This window comes from Periplaneta americana, chromosome 4, assembly GCF_040183065.1.
Source record: "Periplaneta americana isolate PAMFEO1 chromosome 4, P.americana_PAMFEO1_priV1, whole genome shotgun sequence".
Classification (NCBI taxonomy): domain Eukaryota; kingdom Metazoa; phylum Arthropoda; class Insecta; order Blattodea; family Blattidae; genus Periplaneta; species Periplaneta americana.
Genome location: NC_091120.1, coordinates 173,836,505 through 173,855,336, shown reverse-complemented (window position 1 = coordinate 173,855,336; position 18,832 = coordinate 173,836,505).

Sequence of the window (18,832 nt, the reverse complement as noted above, 5' to 3'; positions counted from 1 at the left end):
GACAAACAAAAATTTCAAAAAAGCGATTTTCGGTTTCAGGATGGTTAATTACTGTATATATGTTAACACCAATTATTTTTATAAAATCGAAAATTACCAGAAAAATTTTGGCTACAGATTTATTATTAGTATAGATGGGAGAGGATGCAATATTCATCAAAATAATAAAGTCCAAAAAACATGGGTGCTAAAATTTATATCATTGAAAAATAAGTACTATTAAATTTGTATCGTAACAACAGTATATATTCTCTTGTGAGTTTTTATTGTAACGCAGTAAACAAAAGAATAAGCAGTCATATATGACATAATATGATAATATGATATATTTCTCAATATACTCGGTCCTGCTGGCCCTTCACATTTCTGTATTCGGGCCAGCATTTCCTTACTTACACTATTTACAATTTTAACACAGCCGTGTTGTGACCCTTGAAGCCTGTTCTTCATGTTCCTTTCACTTTCACTTAATATTCATTTCTTGTCCTATTCCTACATTCAACTTCATTCCCCTTTTCCCATAACTAACTAAATACTGCCGACTTGTAAATAACATAATACATTTAACCTTATTTAATATAGAACACATAACCCTCGTTGACTATTTCTCTAAAAATTTACCCTATTATTAAATATACTGACTAAACACTTCTTACACTACACATTCGCGCTCGCAGCTTAGCACATTTGTTACGCTTTATTTATAACAATATTTGAACAAAACTATTATTCAATAACCCTGAAAAAGTGTCGCAGTTCAATTTCAATTATCCATTACATAACTAACACCAGCTATTATTTGAACCCACTAATACACCACTTTCTGAGATTATAAACAGTTTTTGTGCGAGATATTGAGTATTTGCTTGGTTTCTGCACAAAACCAATCCGCGGAAAGTCTAAAATTCCACATTCAGTATTCCCAACGTAACACACATAACAATTTCCCTCTTCTTACCGCTTAAGTGACATATTGATTTTACTGTTTTAGGCTTTTAACATATTATTTTTAGAGACGTTCAATATAGTAATGATTATAAATTGGAAACTTACCACTGCAATTTCACCTAAATTGCACTGTTAATTATTGTTTTTAAATATTTGCAAAAATTAAGTAAACTCTACAACTCCACTAAAGTTACTGCATTCGTGATGCAAGTAACATTAAGGAAGCCGTGAAAAAATCAACAAGATTCCATAGACTGGGGGAAAAAAAAGACAGAAGTATATCACGGCCTCCTGGAGTATAGTAAACACAGAATAGTAATATACGTTACAAGAGCGGTATGTTGACGTTTTCATGGTCGAGGAAAAGATTGAAAAAGCGAAACGTAGTTGAGCTTTTTTAATTTCCGAGAACATGAAAACAAACATACCGCTCGCGTATCGTACATTATTTTGTGCGGAGATCGTTTATTACATACCTGAAAAACGAATTTCTAATTAGTTGCAATGAAATCTCCATGCTGGTTTCTGTTTAATGAAGGCAACTTCGGAAAACCAAAATGTCTGTCTTCAACATTGTTGCTATAAAATGTTTTCTGTGTTTACTATACTCCAGCAGGCCGTGATATACGTCTGTCTTTTTTTTCCCCCAGTCTATAAATGCCAACTTAAAACAAACGGTAAGGTTATGTAATGATTTATTTTTCATTTTAATATTTTAACAATATTATTTATATAACATATTGCAGTAATAACATCGGCATCTGGAATCTTGTTGATTTTTTCACGGCTTCCTTAATGTTACTTGTATCAGGAATGCAATAAGTTTCGTGGAGTAGTAGACTTTACTTAATTTTTACAAATATTTAAAAACAATAATTAACATTGCAATTTAGGTGAAATTGCAGTGGTAAGTTTCCAATTTATAATTGTTACTATGTTAAATGTCTCTAAAAATAATATGTTAAAAGCCTAAAGCAGTAAAATGAATGTCGCGCTTAAGCGGTAAGAAGAGGGAAATTGTTATGTGTGTTACGTTGGGAATACTGAATGTGGTATTTCACACTTGCCGCGTATTGGTTCTGTGCGGAAAACAAGCAAATACGCACGATCTCGCACAAAACATTTTAAAGCAACAATGTTGAAGATAGATATTTTTGTTTTGCAAATTTTCCGTCATTGAACAGAAACCAAGATGGAGATTTCATTGCAACTAATTATAAATTCCTCTTTCAGGTATGTAATAAATAATCTTCGCACAAAATAATGTACGATACACGAGCGGTATGTTTTCTTTCAATTCTCGGAACTTAAAAAAGCTCAACTTCGTTTCGCTTTTTCAAACTTTTCCTCGAACATGAAAACTTCAACATACCGCTCTTGTAACGCATATTACTATTTCTTCTCTATTGTCCCCTTGTTTCGCACTCCTAGTACGATTTGCACTCTCAATACTTCCCCTTCTATTCCCCCACTTATTTCATTTCCTCGTTCACTACTCTCTTCTTTCGATGGTTCCGCATTCTTCTCTCTCCCCTTCTGCCTTCTAACTCCAAGGTCTCCAACTCTGTTGCTATTTGATGCTTTGCTAGTTTTGCGGACTTGGCCTTGGGGTGACATCATTCCTGCTCGTCTACTTGATGTTGCAGTCGTTGCCTTCGAGTTCATCGCCTGAATGGAATCTGATGATAATGCTCATTTTCTCCGACATCCTTCTATCGCAATCTCCTGTGTCACTGCCCTCTTGCCTTCCGCAACTCTTTACCTTTTCTATTCATTCCACTATTACTTACAATTTCTCTTACTCTCTCCTTTATCTCTATTCCTTTTCTTTCATCAATGTTCTCATCATTTGACGATGTATTTAAGTTTTCTAAACAAAATTCGACATCGAATAACTCTCCATTAATTTTCAATTTATCCTTTTTAATTTAGCGTGATGTCCATTTTTTCTAGCTGCTTTCATAAACGGCACTAAGACACTCCTCCTACACCTCATCTCGTATTCAAAATCTTCATCTATACCAGTGATCGCCAAAAGCTGTGTCGCGACACATGCTCCTGTCTCCACTCAAGCGTAACCATGACATCATATCCCCACTCTCTGTTTACAGCCATCGTTTCGTTATAAGTAAAGACATTTATCAGTAGCGGGCGTACGCATGTAATGTTACAAGTGTGTAGGATAATATGTTTCGATGTCTTTTCCAAAACAGAAAACAGATAATTTTTAAAAACTTAATTTTAAGGAGCATGTGCAGATGGCAAAAATATGAAATACTTAATTTGTTGTAAAATTTTAAATGAAGTATAAAAGAAAAATGTACGTTATCATTATTTTTCTTGTTATGAAGTCTACCACGCCCTTACCTAACTTGAATAATAAACGAACAATAAAAAGTAACGGCTTCTGTGTCTTAATCGGGGTAAAATACATCGACGTTTTTTCCGACGTATGTAATGTAATTTGAATATTTCATTAATAAATAAACAATAAAAGGTATTGACTTCTATGTTTTAATCGGTGTAAAATACTTCCATGTTTTTTTTCTACGTATGAGTGTAATTTGAATATATTTCATTAATAAATAAACAATAAAAAATATCGGCTTCTATGTCTTAATCGGAGTAAAACACTTCAACGTTTTTTTGAAGTATGTAGTGTAATTTACAACTTCGTGACCACGCTGGTACGTTTTCCTAATTTCAAATATCTGCTGATGTAAAGTACATGCTCTTTCTATGGTAAATAAGAAAATTAATTTATTTTATTTTATTAATAATACAAAAATAATTAATAGGAGGATAAAAAATTAACATGGAGAAAAGTGTGTATGGTTAATAGTAGAAGAATATTATATTGCTTTCGTTTTTTTTTGTCACAGTCCGTCTCTGCACTGTTATTCACTGCATTACCTGAGGAGATACCCACTCCACCCCTCTACCTGCGATAGTGGTGTGCGGGTTGCATTTATATTACGTCACAATTTCGTGGTGTTTGGCAACCACTGATCTATACTAATGCTCGAGTCTTTCAATATATGACATAACAGACTAACCGAGACTACGTAACTTTGCTTCCTTCACGTAAGACAGCATTGCTCTTGAAGGATCCCATGCTTTATTCATAATCTTAACTCTTAGTTTTGTGATGAATGTTTGCAGTCCTTTCATTTACACTTTACCGTAACTAATTCAATTATATGTTGGCGAGGAAGACAACTATGAGCCGCTCTTGTATAATTTCCTAAATTCTCTTATAAGTTAAATTCAGAGTTTGCTTTCAAATACCTTCAATCTAGGTTTTCCTCTCCGATAACGACACTGAATTCAATTGCAACGCTTTCCTGAATAAGTCACAAAACCTGCAGACGGAATCCACCAGCCAAGAAAGTTGTGGGAAGATCCGACTGTAGAAGTTGGCGAACTTCCTGGCCACTGCGTTGCTATCCTCTTCTCGACGCGATAGAATACACGAGACTAGTAAAGCGAGAGAGAGAGAGAATAATTTACATCTATTCCGATAAGCCGCAGAATATATCACGATTCTGATTCACTCTTCACTACATAAATATTTTCGTCGCTTCCAATTCTATAAGTTTCCTTTTACAAGCTCTGATGCACAGTTCCCATACAAGCCTGTGAATTCAATCTTTGAATTAAATCTGTCGTCATCCACTCCTAATTCCCTCCATCGTTATGTCTTCCGATCAACCAAGGTCATCGCATTTACATTGCACACGTTTAGACTTCATAGGATACTTTCTCTTTTCTCTCAACACAGAAATTCATCCTTCGATAAACTGAACCAAGTCTGGTACAACATTAAAGATACTTATTAAAGCATCATCATCTACAAACACAGTTTAGGTTTTATAAACCTGTTCCTACTCTGTTCCACTCTTGGTCTACCAACAACTCTTTCACTTACAGGTTGTACATATTCAGATTCATTCTATCAACATGGTGTTTCCAATTTTGTCTGTATGTGTGAATTTTTTCCTGAATTGAAAATATTTTGAGATCTTGTATAATTTTTATAGAGTTTTCTACCTTCTCTTGTGCAATCTTTTTACTGAACGGATAAATATCATTTCAGATTATGTAATCTTCCTTTTATCTGCCTTATTTATTGTACAAGATTCTGAATTGCAGAGAAATATAGGCACTGCTAAGACTTTATACAATTCAACTATCTAGTTATTTTTATTCAATGTTTTTTTTTTTGAAAAGTAAAACGTAACTTTACTTCAAGGATGGGTGGTGCGGAGAAAAATTATCTCCGGCACCGGGACTCGAACTCGGGTTTTCAGCTCTACGCGCTGACGCTTTATCCACTAAGCCACACCGGGTTCCGATGCCGGATTGAACCATTTCAGTTTAAGTTCCACCTTTTACTTTCCCTTTAGTATACTGGGGACAGAACATCTAGAAGCTTGGAGACGGTTACTTTTACTGTCCGACCACCCCCTCCTCCCGCACTAGCAGGTATACGGTACCATTCAGCTGCAAAACATTTTCTGAACAGACGTTATTGTATTGTGAGAGCGCAGCTGGATCAGTGAAAGTAGATGGTCAACGTTTTCAGTTTGTAGTGCAACGAACAATTCTGCTGTGTGTGGGATCTTCTTTAGTGACGTCACTGAAGCCTCTAGTTGTTCTGTCTCCGGTATAGCCAACCCTCATGCACTGTGTCACAGATGTGTGACAAGGGCACAATGTCCAACACACTATGTGCAGAGGTGCACAAGTGACTAAATGGCCGGGATCCGACGGAATGAGCGCCGTCTTAAATCACTAAGACTCTCAGACTTCTTTCTTTCCTCAAAGATCAAAACTCACGTGGCTAGGAAGAAATTTTCGTCGAGTAAAGATCGCAGCAGCAGCAGAAGGCTTTTCTGCAGACCTCGAGGAATCTGTGTACAAGGAGCGTACAGTAGTATTGCAACACCGTGGATCAAGTACATGAATCTCGGGGGGGGGGGGGGGAGGGTTATGTTGAGAAATAAAGATTGTTTCAGAATATTTTAGTATAATTTCTGCCAAGCTATGACATTTTCAAACACCCCTTGTAATGTACAAAATGGAAGATGATTATGATTATGATTATGATAATGATAATGAGAATAATAATAATAATAATAATAATAATAATAATAATAATAATAATAATAATAATCTTTATTACTTGAGCGGGCAGTGAATGATTTTATTTATCCAGTATCTTCGGAATAACAGTACAAAACAATCTATAAATATCTATAGGCTATTGCTGGCAAGATGATATCAGAATTAAATTGTTACATAATGTGTCAACGTAAAAAAAGATTGCGTCATCTTCGTGAAATCGTGTTTTTAATTAGTATGAAAAACAAACCTGCGGGGAAGACGAAAGCAGATTTTTTTTATCTGGGTCCAACGGGATGTATGGTAAGCCTAAATGATGGTAGTATCAAATAAATTCTTAATAATAATTATAAATAACCTTTCAAATTCCAGTGTTAAGAAAATACGTTGCAATATTCTAAATGAATGAGCTCGAACTAGAGTCGAGGATCCAGGCTTTGAAGGAGAAATACAGATGAACGTCTCAATTACCGTGCTAATTCTGAGTACGCTTACAGCGTCTTTCTCATTAAAATGGAGAGGACTCAGGAAAGAACTCATTACCTCTACTATCACTTCTAGCAACATACCTTTGAGAAGCACTAGTATATTGCTTGGTATTCGTTTAACTGAACATTCGATTACATTCCGTTAAGTGCTGTAAATTAAATAGCCCTATTTCGAACAATGTATTATACGTAATTTCACGTCACTTAGAGCCTCTTCAAGTAATAAAACAAAATAGATAGATGGATTTATTGAGTAATATTATACATACAGATTTTTATATTATCATAGTTTTCTCTAAAATCCAATGCACGAGTCTTCTGACCGTACGTGCTTTGTATCTAAAACAAGTATACATTATAAAGCCACTTAGAATCTCATAATCTAACAGCAGTTATCGAGGGAACAAAAAACAAAATTTTCATACATGAAAATATTAACTTAATCATCATCATCATCATCATCATCATCACCATCATCATGAGCTCCTGTTTCTTACAAACAACAGTCTGATTTGATATTTATTTATTTTTATATTACTACATCTCCCACTTCGTGTAATCAATTCTGAACCACTCTATATTAAAACCTTTGGTCACTTGTTGACCTGTTTAGGTTTCATAACTGAATAGTAAAGACTGGGTAGAACGGAGAAAAATTATCTCCGGCACCAGGATTCGAACCGAACTGTAAGAAACAGATTGCCTGATGTTGAGCTTCACGTAATTTAATAAGCCTGCATTTTTAAGTTTTGTAGATATTGAAATGCTCTTGCAAATCTAAGTTCGAAACACAAAAAAAATATATATATATATTTATGCTCGACCATGCCGAAATGTAGTAATTATACACCTGGTAGCAGTCCTTTAATGCATGTCATTAAAGTACACCTACTCATTAAAATACAGGTGTTCAGCCAATGACAACTCAGCTTACAGGTGTTCAGCCAATGACAAGTCAGCTTTGCACCGTTATAAAACCGCAAGTATCGATTATTCTCGGATATGCAATCGAAAGAGACTTAGCGAAAAGTCACGGAGGCTGGAAATCCAATACTGTCGCAGAAGGTTATGTTCTGTTACTATAATAATTAGCGTTAACTGTAAATAATATTCAAATAAATTCAATTTGTCATCTCGTTTTTCAATTCTAAATCAATTTCCAGGTTATATCAAAATTAGTTCATGTTATATTACATCAAGGTCAATGCCATTATTGTTCCTCGGAAAAAATCAATACTTTCGCGTCTGCGCACATCTCACAATTCACGACCTAGAACAAGGTCACTTCCGATCTTGTCAGATACAAATAAAATGTATACATCTGAATAATTTCAAGTTAGAAATATGGTCGAGCATAAAAAGTCGTATGAAACTTGCCTATAATGGTAATTAAGACGCTCGTATGAATATTATGAAACTCGCTTGCGCTCGTTTCATAAACATAAACTTGCGTCTTAATTACTATCATTATAGGCTCGTTGCATATTGTACTATTATACGCTACTTACAATATGGCACAAATGAAAGTTAATGAAAAATTAACAAATCAGATATCGATTAGGATAGGGATACGACAAGATACACTTTCTGTTATTCGATTTATTAATGGACTGAATTATGCAGAAATAAAAGGGAAGACCGTTTATGCAATGGGTACTAAGTAAATAAGTATTGCAGTCTATGCAGATGACGCAGTATTAATACCAGACTAATAAAACAATTTACAAAGTTCGCTCTTCTGTTTCTCAAACGCATTACAAATTTCAATAAAACAAAAACGAAAACAATAAGTGAAGTATCACTCCGAAGTAAACTAGAGGTAAATACACTGTGTAATAGAATAATCAGGTGATGAACTTTAAGTAACTTGGAGATGAACTTCAAATATCTTGGAGAAGAAATTACAAGTAATGGAGAACTGAATAGTAAAGTCAACAACAGACTGTTAAAGCAAGTATACCATATTCGGATACCTTAATGATACAATATGGAGGAACAAGTACTTACGTAGGGAATCCAAAGTTGTTGTTGCTTAGTCAACTGTCCGAAGACAGGTCTGAACCTCACAAGTAATACCAAGAAGGCACCACTTATGAGGCAACTATGCCAGAAGATAATGGAGTGGTTCACACCTGTGGAGTAACGGTTAGCGCATCTAGCCGCGAAGCCAGGCGGTCCGGGTTCGATTCTCGATCGGGGCAAGTTACCTGTTTGAGGTTTTTCCGGGGTTTTCCCTCAACTCAATATGAGCAAATGCTGGGTAACTTCCGGTGTTGGACCCCGGACTCATTTCACCGATATTATCACCTTCATCTCATTCAAACGCTAAATTACATAAGATGTTGATAAAGCGTCGTAAAATAACCTACTAAAAAAGATAATGGGGTAGGGTGGCCAGAATCCAAAGTAGGACATATAAAACCATTGTCGGACCTATTTCAACTAAATACAGCAGACAAGAGACTAGACAACAGAAACTGCTGAAATGAGAAAGCTGATGAAAACTACGGGGAGAACTTTAATATATCACGCAAGAAGTTATGAAATAAGATAATACTGGCAAATACAGAATAACGGATATTGGATAAGAAGAAGAGGAATACAATGGCACAACCATGTTTCATGAATGAATCCTCAAATATTACCAAGAATGGTACGGAACAATAATCCGAAAGAAGGAAGTACCCCTGGGAGACCAAGAAAAGTGCTTAGGAAGAAACAGGCTAAACAGTCTAACTAAAAAGGAGAAAAAGCTCAATGAGAAGAAAAAGATGATGATGATGATGATGATGATGATGATGATGATGATGATGATGATGATGATGATGATGATGATGATGATGATGATGAAACCTTAATATACGAGTAGACTACTCATTGCTGCTATTTCATTATAATTTTTTAATAAACCGAATATTTATCACAGAGTCTGTGTAGGAAATGTGATGAAGTGTAAGTCAAAGGATCATCTTATGGTAAAATGAAAGCCTCGCAAGGAATTATTGTCACATCCTTCCAAAAGCATAAAATAGTTTTAATTCAGAATGTAGTGTTACCCATTCCCCCATAAATTGCTGCGGTTTCTAATGGATGCAATAAATTGCGCAAGCAATCTCAATAAATTCAGTCGTGCACCTTGGGATCTCGCCTAGTTCGCTACTCTGGTTACTACAGCAAGTTTCAAAATATCTTACTGCTTCATGATTAAACGTTCTCTATATTCAAACCTTGCTTTCCCCTTTAAGAACGGAACAGTACGCCCGAGAGGTTGCAATTAGACTACAAGACTAACACATGAGTCAGAGAAGTTGCCGTAATACCAGGTTCAATTTATTACCACATCGCCGCTGAATTGCGTATAATAAAGGCTTGTTCACAATAAGCCAGGAACGAAAACGGCAACGAGAACGAGAACGGAAATAATGTTAAAATAAATGTATTTAAATGTGAGCATTCACAATAGTTAATTGTGAATGCTCACATTTAAATACATTTATTTTAACATTATTTCCGTTCTCGTTCTCGTTGTCGTTCCTGTTCCCGGTTTATTGTGAACCAGCCCTAATACGTACAGTTGTTGGTTGGGAGGCTGGAGGGAAAAAGACCTTTGAGAAGGCCGAGACATAGATGGGAGGATAATATTAAAATTGATTTGAGGGAGGTGGGATATAATGACAGAGACTGGATTAATCTTGCAAAGGATAGGAATCGATGGCGGGCTTATGTAAGGGTGGCAATGAACCTCCTGGTTTCTTAAAAGCATAAATAAGTAGTACGTACAGTACTCTTATTATTAATTTTATTATTAGTATACTGTAGGTTTCGAAAGTAAAATGGAATTTATTTTTGAATGTCACATTTACAAGTTTCTCGTCAAGGACTAATGTGGCTAGAGCGCTGGACTTATAATCCTGTAGACCAGATGTACTTTCGATTTATTAACTTGTGTTGGGCAAGCTCGTGGTCCAGATAACACAGGGTTTTTTTTTTCAGGTAAATACATGGAGATCACGAAGTTCTTCGTAACGATTTTCAGGTTGTGAACCTGTAATTTTTTGGTATTGCGTTCCACATTCTCTAAATTACAAGTTTGTATTCCTACTATCTCGCGCGGATAAAATGGAAAGTCTTTTCGAAAAATACTTTCAAATTCAAAGTACTACTGGAAGTGTTTGAAATATGAACAGCTGTATCATGTGAACGGAAAGAAATTTGGAAGAAGAATAAGATATAAAATGTTAGGCAACATTAAGATAATATATCTTGTGCGGGTACAAGAAGAAGGTGAAAAATAGGAAAGATTGGAGAATGCTGGGTTTGCATTCAATCAATATAAATGAATCGTTTTCTAATGCAGTGGTTTTACTAACGATACACTTTACTGAACGCCCACGATATCGCAGCACACTTATTTGTTTTTATTAATAATAATAGGCTATTAATAATATAATAATAACAACCAGTGCTATTCTTCTGGAGTAAAAGGTGGTGGAACTCTGTGAAGAATATTTTATAGCGGACGGGGAGATGATTACTGTTCACTGCAAAAGAATTTTGTCGTTTTTAACCTCCTTTTCGTCCAACTAAGACTTTCAAGGTATAAACGAAATTCAAAGAAAAATTATATTAAAAATATAGTTATCCACACATACTCGTATTTAGGTACCATGATGAAAAATGCAACAAAAAGGTGCCGGAACGCCGTCCCAGCGCGTTCCTCCAGAAAAAAAACACTGATAACTTCTATGTAGTGTCGGACATCCATTGTTTCAGATAGGTCGATGTTAACACGCAACTGAAAATCTAAAAAAAACAAGCAGCAACTTCAGTGCCATTAGGAAAAAAACAAAGATACCTATGTATAAAAAATTCCAACCTATCTATGCTGGATATCAGATAAAATATTTTTTATTATCGTTTTTGAAAACTCACCTATTTAAATTAATGTGAAGTCTGCGCTGGATAGATTGCATAGAGTTTCTCTATACGTGGCCTTATGGTTGACAGGCCAACATGTAAATCATCTTCAAGATGCAGCAATCTGTTCCTTTGTTTAGATTTAACTATTTTCATGGTAGAAAATGCTGATTCACACAAGTAAGACGTTAAAAACGGCAGTTATAAATAAATGTCTTTTTAGTTTATTCGGCACCATCGACTGATTTGACAAAACATTTCCGCATATAAAACACTCGTGATTTTGTTTATATTCATCTCCACGCCACATAAAATCATATAGCAAGTATTCATCACTATATTTACGAAACGCACTATGTTTTTGTGAACCCCGAAGGGAATTTTCGCGCTCATTATTTCAATTAGCACTGCTGTCATTTAACCCAGAACTTGATTCAGATTGCCTTTTTCGAATTAAAAATTTGTCCATGATAAAATATAAATAAAGCACTTTCTATAAAATAGTCACACTATCACTGAAACTGACCAATATGTTCTGACGATTCTAAACTCTGTTTATTACGAAGTGGGAAGAGTAAACGAATTACTAAGGATTGTTGCAGATTTTCACTTTCATTCGAATTATTGCCAGGCAGAAAAATTAAACTAAGTATTATTACTGGTGTTCACGTTTCAATAGTTAAGTCTATCTCAAAATAAAATGTACCATATCAAAGACTTCGTTGTAAATAAAAAATGCGTTGTAAAGAGACTTTCTGGATGGCATAAAAATTATTTTTCAATTCCAAAATTTCGCGACACACCGGGTGGGAACCCCTGTTCTAATGGATTGTCATTAGTATATTTTATATACATCACTTTTACTAGATAAGAGAAGTATTTTACTCCGACAAATATTTATTAATCATATTTACCTCATATTTCCCTTTACACAAGTCGTTTGACGAAAAACTTTTTTTTTTTACTGGCGGTTACTTGTTCGTCATTCACCCTTATGAAGCCAGTTGTGTAGACCAATTTACCGACAGAGTCTTTGCCCATGGTGCGCAACAGGAGGCTGGTCTACTCTAATCTGAGATGAGTTGATGATGGAGATTTATTGGAATGCCACAAAGAGACTGGAGCTTCCTTGTCTTTCGTTTGTTCTCCATGTCTTTCCCTTATTCTCCTTATCTTCTTCTCGTTTTCGTTGTCATTCCCTTATTCTCCTTGTATTCTCCTTGTTTTTCCTTCATTCTTCATGTATTTACCTTGTTCTCTCTGTGTTCCTCTTATTCTCCTTGTATTCCTCTCGTTTTCCTTGTGTTTTCTTCGTTCTTCTTGTGTTCCCCTTGTTCTCCTTGCATTCCTCTTGTTATCTTCATATTCCCATTTTCTCCTTGTAATTCCTTCGTTCTCCTTGTAGTCTTCGTTCTATTGTCTTCTCCTTGTTTTCTTTATTGTTCCGTTGTCCTCTTTGTAGCGGCGAGGGAGAGTTAAATATTTTATGTAATGGTGAATTCTCAAGATACCGATACCCACCCCCATACCTAGTGGGAAGAAAGACGTAGTTCTACATGATAAATGTAAATTGTTTTCATCTCTTAAAGCCATAACACAGGCAAACTCTCTAATCAATACAGATGCATGTGTTCTGGTTCACCCGATCACAGACGGCAAATTCCCTTGCCTGCTAGAGTGAAATGGTGCAGCTTAAAGCACTTATAATCATGCAACCTAGAGACGTAAAAGCTACAATGTGAAATCGAAACTAAGAGAACACAATGATTAACGACGCCGAGTAATACTTTGTTCCTGTGCTAATTGCTATTCATTGAAAACCTAGGAGCAGACATAAAATGCTATAACTTCATTATGTAATCTGCCAACGTGCAATAATACCCAGTTTACTACACAGAGCATCGCAAAGGAAAATACGTGAGTTTGTAGCAAGTAAGGAATAATTTCTTCGTTATCCCTATCCATTCTCGAGGTTACATTGAATATTCGTTCACCAACTCGAAAATGACCAATTAATGGTTCATAAAACATAATACCTTTTAAATATTTTAGATTAAGTAAAAACATTAAGTTACTTTCAGCTGTCTAGCGGATATTAAGCTTGCTACTGGAATCGAACTCCACACAGGATGATTGGCTTAGAAGAAGCGCTCATTATTCTTTGCACAGCTTTCTTCATAAGGTGTATACGTAAAGATTAATTTTTGGTCCTATAGAATATATCTGTTATGGTAACAATTAATATTGGAGGAGAAAAATTCGCTTTGGAGCCGGCGATCAAACCCGGGTCCTTCGTTCTACGTACCAAGCGCTATAACCATTTAGCTACACCGAAGTTCAGTCCACAGCACTAGATCGAATCCGTCTCCTGTAGTGTTTTTCTCTTTGTGGCCTGACTCCAAATTCTACATTATGTTGACATTTATATTAAGTCAACTGCCATTATACAACAAGTGCACTCAATTGAGTGATTTGGTGGTCGGGATTCCACAGTAATACGCACTGCTGGGCGAAGAATCTACGTAAAGATTAATATTCGTCCAACACGATCTGCCAAAAGAACGAGTAGAATTTCGATATCGCAATTATATTTCAGACAATATTTTTGTGAGGAAAGTGCGTGTTACTGTCCACAAAACACGGTAGGTATATGTAGACTATATTTTTAACTCTACCGTTTCGGTTAAGCGAAGTTCTGTCAAGAGGTTTCACTACATATGTATACAATTTACTTTCATTCGACATATTCAAGATCGACAACTGCGTAAAACTTCAGGAATTTTACGAACGACAATTCAGCTGACCAACTGAAATCCCATTTTAAAATTTGACCATCGAATGCTAAATATAAATAAATAAAAATAGCCTCTTTGAAAATCAAGAACTTTCAAGTCCACACATGTGGATTCTGGCCGCAAAACAGGTGGCCCGGGTTCGAATCCCGGTCGGAGAAAGTCACCTGGTTGAGGTTTCCTCCGGGGTTTTCCCTCAACCCCATATGAGCAAATGTTGGGTAACTTACGGTGCTGGACCCCGGACTTATTTCACCGGCATTATCACCTTCATTTCATTCAGACGCTAAATAACCTGAGATGTTGATACAGCATCGTAAAATAACCCACTAAAATAAAAAAAACAAATAAAAGAACTTTCAACCAACTTGTCTTGGTGTTAGGATTAATTAAACCAGCCGAAAGTGTGGTAATTAAATTATACACTTTGATGCCAACAATTTTAGGATTTTTTCAGTACTGTAATACCTAATAATGTGGAATGTGAGTGAAAACTGATTCCTAAATGTGATGTATTTTCACATCTCAACTTAGTTTCACAAATTTTAATTGGAATGATTTTCTACAATTACCAGTTTTAATTTCTCTCGACCTGCACATTCAATCCACGTTTTATGAAAAGGTAATCCCGTTCGCTGCTCGAAAGCACAAACGTCCAACTTAGGCCCAATTGTATAAAACTCCCTGACTAAAGATCAACTTTGATCGAAGATCGAAAAGTGAACCGAGTTCAGACACTTCTTCTATTGTATAAAACTTTTCTGCGATCAAATTACCTTGGTTCAAATGCAATCTAAGTTCACGTGAAAAGGATTTGGCAACATCGCATAAACAGGTGAAATACGTGATGCGCGGACCATGTTATACAGGTTTGTTCAGTGTTGCCAATCTAGCGACTTTAACTCTTTTTCAACAACAATTTCTTTTAACTTTTATATTGCTTAAATAGGGATTTAGTGACCTTTTTAGCACCCCATAGTGACAAAATGTAAGCTTTCTTTGTTGATAATGAGAAATCTAGCGACTTTACAACTACTTTTTGGCGACTTTCCGTACACACTGTTGGAGACGCTGGTTTATTTGTGCAATGTAAATAATGGCGGACAATAAGAAGAAGGCTGACTGTTCTCCAAGTTGTTATCATGTTATGGTGTTTGATACTGCTAAACATAATAAAGCTTTATAAAACGACAATTTTCGTTTAGTAATACAGTTAATTGAACATTTATGAATGTACCTATCATATCCATTAATAATTAATGGTTGTTATAAACATAATATAATTATAGGTTATGTTATTTGATAATGCTGAACACGATAGAGCCTTATAAAATATAAGATTGTTTGTGTATTAAGGCAAGAAATTGAAAGAAATATATATAAATGTACCTAACATATCTATTAATATTAATAATAAATGATATTTTATTTGCACAATCTGTCACTCGTATATTTCAAACAGAAAAGAAATAACTGAACTTGGATCATCTAACTTAATCGGAGAAATTTCTTCAGTCAAAGTTGACTTTAGTTTGAGACAAATTAATTTCAGATTAGACTTTATACAACACAAAATTCCAAGTTCAGCTGAAACAAGGATCAATTTAACCTCTGAACTAAGATTAAATGCTTTATACAATCGGGCCTTAGAGTCTGTAACAGGACTAACGCAACTCGTCGGCTTCGTGTTTTCTTCGTGCATTTGTGAACATACAGCTTCATTTGGGAGAGGATTACTTAATTGCATTTCCAGTTCCGATGTGAGCTTAATGGACATATTTTATGTGACAACTCAATATATTTGTGCATCGGTCTCGGTCCACGGATATTAGAGAGGAACGAGCACTTTTAAGTTCATGAAATAAAATCAATGATAGGGGTCTACTTTACAATTCACACAAACCGCCTGTCGATCAACGCTGATACTCACAACCAGTGGCGGCTCGTGGGTATTGAATTAAGGGGCGCTGCATACAAAAATAAACCAAGCAACTTACTTTATTTAAAGATTAGTTCCATGCGCCTTATCTTGTAAGTTGTGTTTAAAAGAGACAGGCTCATGTTAGTAGATTTACTGGCATTTAAAAGAATCCTGCGGACAAAATTCCGGCACACCGGCGACGCTGATATAACCCCTGCTGTTGCGAGTGTCGTTAAATAAACCATAATTTAATTTTTTATATGCAGATTTGAACCTTAGAAATATCTAACTGGCGATGTTGTAGTTGGTTGTATAATATATATACACGATACATCAATAAATGAACAAAATAACTGAGCCAGAAATTGAATTCAGGATCTTCAAGAGTACGCACCAGGGCGCTTGCCTCATTTATTGTGATGTTAGAGGTTTCAGATTCCATTATGGTTTGAAAACATACTAGCAATGGCTCCTTCTTCTTATGAACAACATTTACTGTTCTTATTTTAAATCCATCTTGTTGCCCCAGCTGATGGAATTGTCTTTGAAATACATTAATCTAATACAGACTGTGTGGAGATCGAGAGAAGAAAGCAGGGATACTGGATAAATTATCAAAAAATATGCGAGCCTTTGTATTTTGTTTAGCGGCTCTTTCCATTATGAGATTCAACTGATGGGCACTTAATTTCACATTTCTCCTGAATTATTAAGGTACTGAACTGGATAGACTGTAAATATTGTATAGAATTAAACATTTTTGCACTTGTTATACTCACAACATTAAAGAAAATGTATTTAAAACTGCGCGCTACTGACAAACTGCTGCAAATTCTGCAGCTCCTGGAAACTCTGGATTCACGGCAAGGGGTAGCAGGGAGGAGGGGTAAAACTAACGCGCAAAGCATCCGAGACGAGACTGGCAGCTCCAGGGGAGGAAGTGGCTTCACCCTATAGTCCTTGTCTCTGGTTTCGCTCTGGCAGCACCAGGGGAGGAAGTGACTTCACTAACGATTGCGTGCATGTCATTGAAAACGAAATTTTTTTAAAAACTTCGAGCCGCTAAATAGAGACTGTATAATAAATGTTTTTCACAACAAAAAACGAGACAAGAGCCACAAATGTCTGGGGGTGCTGCAGCTCCGCAACCCCTCTTCGAAAGCCGCCCCTGCTCACAACCAAGTTCGTCAAATCCCCTTCAGTTAGGATAAATTTTAATCAAAGGCTTCAAAAACTTATTTGACGTCATTTTATTGTGTAAATAATGTGGATTAAAAATAACGTTAACACGTTGTTTACGAATCGGTAGTATTACCGTGAAGTACAATGAATCGCATGTATAACCAAAATGACGCCAGACAACCCACACATTGTGCTAAAGCAATTAAAAATCTAATCATGGTAAAAAAAATATAATCTGTAAAATATGTATGACGAGGTTTCTGACTAAATTCGCTGCAATTTTATGGCATACTTTTAATATTCGAATATATATCAATACAAGCAAAAGAGATTCATTGCAACTATTTGCATTGTTCTACTTTATAAGAGAAATACATGTATATAAGCATTTTTATTTATTTTATGCTCGACCATGCCAAAATGTAGTAATTATACACCTGGTAGCAGACCTTTAATACATGTCATTAAAGTACACCTACTCATTAAAGGTCAGGTCTTTCAGCCAATGACGACTCAGGTTACAACTGTTCAGCCAATGACAGGTCAGCTTTCTACCGTTATAAAATCGCAAGTATCGATTATTCTCGGATATGCAATCGAAAGAGAATTAGCGAAAAGTCACGGAGGCTGGAAATCCAATACTGTCGCAGAAGGTTATGTTCTGTTACTATAATAATTAGCGTTAATTGTAAATAATATTCAAATAAATTCAATTTGTCATCTCGTTTTTCAATGTCTAATTTTATTTCAATGTTATCTCTGTAGGTTCTTATGGCCTAGCAAGGTCACTGTGGACATCTGTTCCTCGGAAAAAATCAATACTTTCGCGTCTGCGCATATCTCACAACATACGGGACATTGCTCCAGATCAGATACAATAAAATTAATAATATCAAGTTAAAATATGGTCGAGCATAAAAAGTCGTATGAAACTCGCCTATAATGGTAATCAAGAAGCTCGTATGAAAATTATGAAACTCGCTTGCGCTCGTTTCATAAATATCCATACTCACTTCTTAATTACCTTCATTATAGGCTCGTTGCATAATGTACTATTATTCACCACAGGTAGTAATAGATTTCATGAGCAACAGTTTTTTCTGTCTTTTCTTTTCCCATTTTTGAGAGACATGTTCGTTATCCTGGTGGTATCGCGGTTATCGTCTATGACGTTAGATCCAAAATTCGCAGATTCGAATCCAGTTGATGCCAATAGATTTTGAAGGACCATAATATTCTTAGCGTGGCATCCTTCGGGATGGAAGTAAAGCTGTCGATTCAGTGTCATAGATTTACAATACGTAAAAGAACTCTGTCACTAATAGAGGATTTCAGGAAAAATTCGTCACCCACCTTGAATTCTGACAAAATAATCCTTGCAGTTGAAAGCGTCAATAAATCTTTTAAATTTCAAATTTATTTATTTAATATACAATTGGAATTTTTTCTCAGCTCTAATT